This window comes from Balaenoptera borealis, assembly GCF_965194805.1.
Source record: "Balaenoptera borealis genome assembly, chromosome: 7".
NCBI classification, from domain to species: domain Eukaryota; kingdom Metazoa; phylum Chordata; class Mammalia; order Artiodactyla; family Balaenopteridae; genus Balaenoptera; species Balaenoptera borealis.
This window is the reverse complement of record NC_138864.1, coordinates 744,069-753,933: the sequence shown is the minus strand read 5'-3', so window position 1 is coordinate 753,933 and position 9,865 is coordinate 744,069.

Here is a 9,865-nt window from a genome sequence, read left to right as displayed (position 1 = left end):
CACTGTCCCTAATTAAGGTCATGACCCTACTTCTAACTCAGGTACTGACACTGTCCCGAACTAAGGCCGTGACACTATTCTTAGCTAAGGCACTGACACTGTCCCTAACTAAGGCCCTCACACTACTCCTAACAGAGGCCCTAACACTACTGCTAACTCAGGGAGTGACTCTCTCCTTAACTAAGGCCCTCACACTACTCCTAACTCAAGTCCTAACACTACTTTTAACTCAGGCACTGACCCTGTCACTAACTAAGTCTGGGACACTACTCCTAACTCAGGGCCGTACAATGTCCCTACCTAAGGCTGTGACACTACTCCTAACTCAGGCACTGACACTCTCCGTAACTAAGGCCTTGACACTAGTGTAAACACAGGACCTGACACCATCCCTAACTAAGGCCCTGACTCTACTCTTAACTCAGGCTGTGACTTTGTCCCTAACTAAGGCCCTCACACTACTGTTAACTCAGGCCTTAACATTACTCTTAACTCAGGTACTGACACTGTCCCTAACTAAGGCCATGTCACTTCTCATAACTCAGGCACTGACACTGTCTCTAACGAAGGGCCTGAGACTACTCCTCACTCAGACCCTGACACTGTCCCTAACTAAGGCCCTGACACTACTCCCTCCTCAGGCACTGACACTTTCCAGAACTAAAACCCTGGCACTTCTCCTAACTCAGGCACTGACACTGTTCTTAACTAAGTTTGTGACACGACTCCTAACTCAAGCATGGACACTGTCCCTAACTAAGGCCGTGACAGTACTCCTAACTCAGGTACTGACACTGTCCGTAACAAAGGGATGACACTACTCGTAACTCAGGCACTGACACGGTCCCTAACTAAGTCCCAGAGACTACTCATCACAGAGACCCTGACACTGTCCCTAACTAAGGCCCTAACACTACTCCCAACTGAGGCACTGACACTTTCTGTAACTAAGACCCTGACACTACTCCTAACTCAGGCACTGACACTCTCCCTACCTAAGGCCTTGACACTACTCTTAACACAGGCACTGACACAGTCCCTAACAAAGGCCCCGACTCTACTCCTAACTCAGGCACAGACTCTATCCCTAACTATGTCCTGACACTACTCCTAACTCAGGCACTGACACTGACCCTAACTAAGGCAGTGACACTACTCCTAACTCAGGCCCTGATACTGTCCCTAACTAAGGCCCTTACACTACTCCTTTCTCAGGCACTGACACATTTTCCCTCCAGGATCACTGAGTACCTCCAGACCCCTGTGGGCCTGCTGAGCCACATCAAGGCTCATAGGTACCTGAGAGGCCCTCTGTGTATGCCGAGTGATGGGCAACACTCTGCACGTTCCTTCAGGAGAGCTACATTTCGAGAACACTGGAACAGCATCACGACCAGAGTTCTAGCCAGTCCAACGTGCCCTGGAAGTCTTCATCATGGCCCTCGTCTGAGCTGCCATGAGAAAGCATGCTGCTTAGAATTCTTTGAGGACCTCGTACCTGAAGTCACTCTACTCAAGGAGAAAGCCAGCATCCTACCATGCTGTGTCGCTCACGGGACACTCAACGTGAGGGCTCACCTCAAGGTAGGGCCCTGAATTGCCATGCAGAAGCGGAGGCATGCAGCAGTTTCCATGAGGCCGTAGTCTCTGCTCTGCAGCATTTTAATGCCAGTATGCTTTTCAGGACACCTAGGAGCCTCACGTGGGCACTCTATTCCCTGCAAGAACACTGAGCATCCCCAGGCTGCACTGTGCCTGCAAAGTAACGTCCAGGCCCGTAGCCCTTCGGACTCACTCTGTGTAGGGCGAGTGTAGGGAAACACAGTGCACTCTTTCTTGGGACATCTTGATTTCTCCAGCACTCGCAGAGGTTCACGAACAACTTTCTAGCGAGTTCCAACATGCCGTGGATGTCGCACTCATTCCCTAGTCTGAGCTGCACTGAGAAAAAGCCTCGGCTTCGCATTCCATCTTGGACCTCCTACCTGCAGTCACCCTGCCTCCAGGAGAAAGTCGGCTTGCCTTCCTATTGCCACTAAAACACAGTTCTTCCTGTAGCACTGCAGGCTTTTGAAGAGCCATAGGCCCAGAAGCCTAGCTAGGGCATTTCTTGGTTGAGGCAATTCACTAGATGCAGAACACCCTGCCTCGAGAAGTTGATTCAGGGAAGGATATAGTGTGTACTCTGTGTGTCTTTTGACTTGTTAGACACCACAGGGATGTATGCTGCGTGTGCCCATGGAAATTGGGGCGTGATTGTACTAGCCTTGCTTTTCCATTTGGAAAGCTCCATTCATGCTGCCTTGAAGCTACCTGAAATTCTCTGCTGTTGACAGGCCTCTGGCCACTGTAGGCATGGGTCTGGGAAGAAAATGAGTTTTCTCCGGCTACACAAGATGCTTCCATGGCCGGGTTGGGGCTCATCCTGCCATGTGCTTGAGCTAAAGGGAAACTCATCGTGAATAACTGCCTTGAGGAAAGGCCCTGGTAACAATGTAGAAAGGGAGGCATGCAGCTGTTTCCTTGTGGTCCTAGATGCTGTTCCATTATATTTTAAAGGAAGTACCCTTTTCAGGACTCCTAGTCCCCTCTGGTGTGCATCATTCTCCCACCAAGATCACTGGGTGCCTCCAGTCCCCTGTGGGCCTGCCGAACAACATTGAGGCCCATAGGTCCCTCGGTGGCCCTCTGTGCCTGCCGATTGTTGGGCAACACAGTGCACATCACTTCAGGAGAGCTACATTTCCAGGGCACTCGAACAGCCTCAGGATCATATTTCTAGGCAGTCCAACATGCCCTGGAAGTCTTCGTCATAGCCCTTGTCTGAGCTGCAGTGAGAAAACACTCTGCTTAGAATTCTTCGCGGACCTCGTACCTGAAGTCACTCTACTCAAGGAGAAAGTCAGCAACCTACCATGCTGTGTCACTTACGGGACACTCAACGTGAGGACTTGCCTCGAGGTAAGGCCCTGAATTGCCATGAAGAAGCGGAGGTGTGCAGCACTTTCCATGAGGCCGTATTTGCTGCTCTGCAGTATTTTAAAGCCAGTACCCTTTTCAGGACACCTAGGAGCCACACGCGGGAACTGTATTCCATGCAAGAACACTGAGTATCCCCAGGCTCCCCTGGGCCTTCTAAGCAACATCCAGGCCTGTAGTCCTTCAGAGTCACTCTATGTATGCCGAGTGTCGGGCAACACACTGCACTCTTTCCTGGGACTGCTTGAAGTTTCCACCACTCCCACAGGTTCACAAACATGGGAGGTAGGAGTAGTAGTGTCTGTGGTAGAAGTAGGAGCGCTCGTGGTGGTTGTAGGTGTAGTAGTTTCTGTGGTAGAATTAGTGGCACTTTTGAAGGTGGTAGGAGTAGTAGTGACTGTGGTAGAAGTAGTGGCAATGGTGGTGGTGTTAGGAGTAGCAGGTTCTGTGGTAGAAGTCGGAGTGCTCCTGGTGGTGGTAAGAGTAGTAGTCTCTGTGGTAGAAGTAGGAGCGCTAGTGGTGGTGGTAGTAGTTGCATGGTCTGTGGTAGAAGTAGGAGGGATCATGGTGGTAATAGGAGTATTAGTGTCTGTGGTAAAAGTAATTTTGCTCGTGGTGGGAGTAGGAGTAGCAGGTATTGTGGTAGAAGTAGTACCACTCGTGGTGGTGGTAAGAGTAGTCATTTCTGAGGGAGAAATAGGAGCACTCTTGTTGTTGGTAGGAGTAGTAGTTTCTGTGGTAGAATTTGTAGCACTTGTGGTGGTGGTAGGAGTAGCAGGGCCTGTGGTAGAAGTAGGTGATCTCGAGGTAGTGGTAGGTGTAGCAGGGTCTGTGGTAGACGTAGTTGCGATCGTGGTTGTCGTAGGAGTAGCAGATTCTGTAGTAGATGTAGGAGTGCTCGTGGTGGTTGTAGCAGTTGCAAGGTATGTGGTCGAAGTAGGAGCGCTCGTGGTCGTGGTAGGAGTAGTAGTGTCTGTGGTAGAAATATGAGCGCTCATGGTGTTCGTAGGAGTAGTACTGTCTGAGTTAGAAGTAGGAACGTTCGTGGTGTTGGTAGGAGTAGTAGTGTCTGTGGTAGAAATAGGATCGCTCGTGATGGTGGTAGGAGTAGTAGATCCTGTGGTAGAAATACTTGTGCTTGTGGTGGAGGTAAGAGTAGCATATTCTGTGTTAGAAGTAGGAGAGCTCGTTGTGGTGGTCGAGTTGCACAGTCTGTGGTAGAAGAAGTAGTGCTCATTTTGGTGGTAGTAGTAGTTTCTCTGGTAGAAGTAGGAGAGCTAGTGGTGATGGTAGGAGTCGTAGTCTCTTTGGGAGAAGTAGGAGCGCTCGTGGTGGTGGAAGGAGTAGTACTATCTATGGTAGAAGTAGGAGCTCTCGTGGTGGTGGTGGGATTAGTAATGTCTGAGCAAGAAGGAGGATTGCTCATCTTTGTGGTAAGAGTAATAGTGTCTGTGGTAGAAGTAGTATCACTCGTGATGGTGGTAGGAGTAGCAGGTTCTGTGAAAATATGGGATCGTTCTTGTGGGTTGTGGTAGTAGTAGTTTCTGGGGTAGAAGTAGGGACTCTTGCTGTGGTGGTAGGAGAAGTAATTTCTGTGTTAGAAGTAGTTGTGCTCGTGGTGTTGGTAGGATTAGTAGTTTCTGTGGCAGAAGTACGATCACTCTTGGTGTTGGTAGGAGTAGTAATTTCTGTTGTAGAAGTAGGATCGCTCGTGATGGAGGTAGAGGTTGCAGGACCTTTGGTAGAAGTAGGTGCTCTCGTGGTGGTGATAGGAGTTGAAGGTGTTGTGGTACAAGTAGTTCCACTCATGGTGGTGGTAGAGTAACAGGTTTTGTGGTAGAAGTAGTAATGCTTGTGGTGGTGGTAGGAGTTGCATATTCTGTGGTAGAAGTAGGAGTGCTCATGGTGGTGGTAAGGTAGTAGTTTGTTTGATAGAAGTAGGAGCGCTTGTTGTGTTGGTAGGAGTAGTAGTGTCTGTGGTAGAAGTAGGAGCGCTCTTGGTGGTGCTTGGAGTAGTAGTGTCTTTGGCAGAAGTAGGAGCGTTCATGGTGGTGGTAGGAGTAGTACTGTCTCTGGTAGTAGTAGTTGTGCTCATGGTGGAGGTAGGAGTAGTAGTTTCTGCGGTAGAAGTAGGAGTGCTCGTGTTGGTGGTAGGAGTAGTAGTTTCTGTGGTAGAAGTAGGTGCTCTCGTGGTGGTGGTAGGATTAGTAGTGTCTGAGATAGAAGTAGTGGTGCTTGTACTGGTAGTAGGAGTAGTAATGTCTTTGGTAGAAGTATGAGCGCTCGTGGTGGTGGCAGGGGTAGTAGTGTCTGTGGTAGAATTATGAGTGCTCTTGGTGGTGTTAAGAGTAGTAGTTTCTGCGGTAGAAGTAGGAGTCCTCGTTGTGGTGCTAGGAGTCATACTTTCTGTGGTAGAAGTCACAGTGCTGATGGTGGTGGTAGGAGTAGGAGGGTCTGTGGTACAAGTATGTGCTCTCGTGGTGGTCAAAGGGGTAGTAGTGTCTGTGTTTGAAGCAGTGATTCTCGTGGGGATGGTGGGAGTAGTAATGTGTTTTGTAGCTGTATAAGCACCCACGATGGTGGCAAGAGTAGTAGTGTCTGTAGAAGAAGTAGGAGCACTCATGGTGGTCGTAGGAGTAGTAGTGTCTGTGTTAGAAGCAGTGGTTCTCGTGGGGGTGCTAGGAGTAGTTATGTCTTTTGTAGTTGTATGAGCGCTCGTGGTGGTGGCAGGAGTAGTAGTGTCTGTGGTAGAAGTAGGAGCACTTCTGGTGGTGTTAGGAGTAGTAGTGTCTGTGTTAGAAGCAGTGGTTCTTGTCGGGGTGGTAGGAGTAATAATGTCTTTGTAGTTGTATAAGCGCTTGTGGTGTTGGTAGGAGTAGTAGTTTCTGTGGTAGAAGTTGGAGCGCTCGTGGTGGTGTTAGCAGTAGTAGTGTCTTTGGTAGAAGTAGTTGCATTCGTGGTGGTGCTAGGAGTAGTAGATTCTGACGTAGAAGTAGGAGCACTCGTGGTGGTGGTAGTAGTAGTAGTTTCTGCTGTAGAAGTAGGAACGTCCATGGTGGTGGTAGGAGTAGTAGTTTCTGTGGAAGAAGTAATTGCGCTCGTGGTGATGGTAGAAGTAGTAGTGTCTGTGGTAGAAGTAGTATTGCTCGTGGTGGTGGTAGGTGTTTCATGTTCTGTGGTAGAAGTAGGAGCACTCATGGTGGTGGTAGGGTAGTAGTTTCTTTGATAGAAGTAGAAGTGCTCGTTGTTTTGGTAGGAGTAGTAGTGTCTGTGGTAGAAGTAGGAGCGCTCGTGGTGGTTCTTGGAGTAGTAGTGTCTGTGGTAGAAGTAGGATCGCTCATGATGGTGTAGGAGTAGCAAGGCCTGTGGTAGAAGTAGATGCTCTCATGGTGGTGGGAGTAGTAGTTTCTGCCGTAGAGGTAGTAGCACTTGTGGTGGTTGTAGGAGTAGTATTTTATGTGGTAGAAGTAGTAGCGCTCGTGGTGGTGGTAGAAGTAGTAGTCTCTGTGGAAGAAGTAGGAGCTCTAGTGGTGGTGGTACTAGTTGCATGGTCTGTGGTAGAAGTAGGAGTGTTCATGGTGGTGTTAAGAGTAGTAGTGTCTGTGGTAGAAGTAGGAGCACTCGTGGTGGTAGTAGGGGTAGTAGTGTCTGTGGTCAAAGTAGTGGCAATCTTGGTGGTAGTAGGGGTAGTAGTGTTTGTGGTCAAAGTAGTGGCCCTCGTGGTGGTGGTAGGAGTAGTTGTGTCTGTGGAGAAGTAGGAGCGCTCATGGTGTTGGTAGGAGAAATAGTGTCTGTGGTAGAAGTAGGATCGCTCATGGTGGCGGTAGGAGTAATAGTTTCTGTGGTAGAAGTATTTGCGCTCGTGGTGGAGGTAGGTGTAGTGTTGTCTGTGGTAGAAGTCGGAATACTCGTGGAGGTGGTAGGAAGAGTATTCTCTGTGGTAGAATTAGGAGTGCTCATTTTGGAGGTAGGAGTTGCAAAGTCTGTGGTAGAAGTAGTAGTGCTCGTGGTGGTGGTAGTAGTAGTTTCTTTGGTAGAAATAGGAGAGATAGTTGTGTTGGTAGGAGAAGTAGTTTCTTTGGTAGAAGTAGGAGCTCCCATGGTGGTGGAAGTTTTAGTACTGCCTGTGGTAGAAGTAGGAGCGCTCGTAGTGGCGGTGGTAGTAGTAGTGTCTGTTCTAGAAGGAGGAGTGCTTGTCTTGGTGGTAAGAATAGTAGTGTCTGTGGTAGAAGTAGTATTGCTCATGGTGGTGGTAGGTGTTGCATGTTCTGTGGTAGAAGTAGGAGCACTCATGGTGGTGGTAGGGTAGTAGTTTCTTTGATAGAATTAGGAGCACTCGTTGTGTTGGTAAGAGTAGTAGTGTCTGTGGTAGAAGTAGGATTGCTCATGGTGGTGGTAGGAGAAGCAGGGGCTGTGGTAGAAGTAGATAGTCTCGTGGTGGTGGGAGAAGTAGGAGGTTTTGTGGGAGAAGTAGGAGCACTCGTGGTGTTGGTGGTAGTAGTTGTTTCTGGGGTAGAAGTAGGAGCTCTCGTTGTGGTGGTATGAGTAGTAGTTTCTGTGGTAAAAGTCCCAGTGCTCGTGATGGTGGTAGGAGTAGCAGGGTCTGTGGTACAAATAGGTTCTCTCGTGGTGGTGGTAGGATTAGTAGTGTCTGTGTTAAAAGCAGTGGTTCTCGTGGGGGTGGTAGGAGTAGTAAAGTGTTTCATAGTTGTATGAGCCCTCGTGGTTGTGTCAGGAGTAGTAGCATCTGTGGTAGTAGTAGGAGTGCTCATGGTGGTGTTAGGAGTAATAGTGTCTGTGGTAGAAGTAGTTGTGCTCTTGGTGGTGATAGGAGTAGTAGTTTCTGTGGTAGAATTAGGGGCACTCGTGGTGGTGGTAGAAGTAGTAGTGTCTGTGGAAGAAATAGGAGCGCTAGTGTTGGTGGTAGATTTTTCATGGTCTGTGGTAGAAGTAGGAGGGCTCCTAGTGGTGATAGGGGTAGTAGTGTCTGTGGTTGAATTAGGAGCGCTCATGGTGGTGGTGGGAGTAGCAGGGCCTGTGGTAGAAGTAGGTGTGCTCCTGGATGTTGTAGGAGTAGCAGGGTCTGTGGTAGAAGTAGTTGCAATCGTGTTGGAGTTAGAAGTAGCAGATTGTGTGGTAGAAGTAGGAACGCTCGTGGTGGTGTTAGGAGTTGCACGATCTGTGGTAGAAGTAGGAGTGCTCGTGGTCCTGGTAGGAGTAGTAGTGTCTGTGGTAGAAGTAGTTGCGCTCGTGGTGGTGGTAGAAATAGTAGTGTCTGTGGAAGAATTAGGAGCGCTAGTGGTGGTGGTAGTTTTTGCACAGTCTGTGGTAGAAGTAGGAGGGCTCATAGTGCTGATAGGTGTAGTACTGTCTGTGGTACAATTAGGAGTGCTCATTGTGGTGGTAGGAGTAGCAGGGCCTGTGGTAGAAGTAGGTGCTCTCATGGTTGTGGTAGGAGTATCAGGGTCTGTGGTAGAAGTAGTTGCAATAGTGGTGGTGTTAGGAGTAGTTGTGTCTGTGGTAGAAGTACTTGCGCTAGAGGTGGTGGTAGAAGTAATAGTTTCTGTGGTAGAAGTAGGAGCGTTGGGCTTCCCTGGTGGCGCAGTGGTTGAGAGTCTGCCTGCCAATGCAGGGGACACGGGTTCGAGTCCTGGTCTGGGAAGATCCCACATGCCGCGGAGCAACTAGGCCCGTGAGCCACAGCTACTGAGCCTGCGCGTCTGGAGCTTGTGCTCTGCCACAAGAGAGGCCGTGACAGTGAGAGGCCCGCACACTGCGATGAAGAGTGGCCCCTGCTCGCTGCAACTAGAGGAAGCCCTCGCATAGAAAACAAAGACCCAACACAGCCAAAAATAAATAAATAAATAAATTAAAAAAAAAAAAAAAAAGAAGTAGGAGCGTTGCTGACAGTGGTAGGGGTAGTAGTATCTGTAGTAGAAGTAGGAGCGCTCGTGGTGCTGGTGGGAGTAGTAGTTTCTGTGGTAGAAGTAGGAGCGCTCGTTGTGGTGGTAGGAGTTTCAGGGCCTGTCGTTAAAGAGGGTGGTCTCGTGGTGGTTGTAGGTTTAGTAGTGTCTTTGGTAGAAGCAGTGGTTCTCTTGGGGGTGGTAGGAGTAGCAATGTCTTTCATAGTTGTATGAGCGCTCGTGGTGGTGGCAGGTGTAGTCATATCTGTGGTAGAAGTAGGATGCTCGTGGTGGTGTTAGGAGTAGTACTTTCTGTGGTAGAAGTGTTTGTGCTCATGGTGGTGGTAAGAGTAGTAGTTTCTGCCGTAGAAGTTGGAGCACTCTTGGTGGTCGTAGGAGTAGTAGTTTCTGTGGTAGAAGTAGTTGCGCTCGTGGTGCTGGTAGAAGTAGTAGTGTCTGTGGAAGAAGTAGGAGCGCTAGTGGTGGTGGTAGTTGTTGCACTGTCTGTGGTAGAAGTAGGAGGGCTCATAGTGGTGATAGGGGTAGTAGTGTCTGTGGTAGAATTAGGAGCGCTCGTGGTGAAGGTAGGAGTAGCAGGGCCTCTGGTAGGAGTAGGTGCTCTCGTGGTTGTGGTAGGAGTAGCAGGGTCTGTGGTAGAAGTAGTTGCAATTGTGGTGGTTTTAGGAGTAGCAGAACCTGTGGTAGCAGTATTAGCGCTCGTGGTGGTTGTAGGTGTTGCATGGTCTGTGGTAGAAGTAGGAGTGCTCATGGTCGTGGTAAGAGTAGTAGTGTCTGTGGTAGAAGTATTTGCGCTCATGTTGATATTAGGAGTAGTAGTGTCTGTGGTAGAAGTAGGAGCACTAGTGGTGGTGGTAATAGTTGCATGGTCTGTGGTAGAAGTAGGAGGGCTCGTGGTGGTGATAGGAGTAGTAGTGTCTGTGGTAGAAGTAGTTGCACTCGTGGTGGTGGTAGAAGTAGTAGTT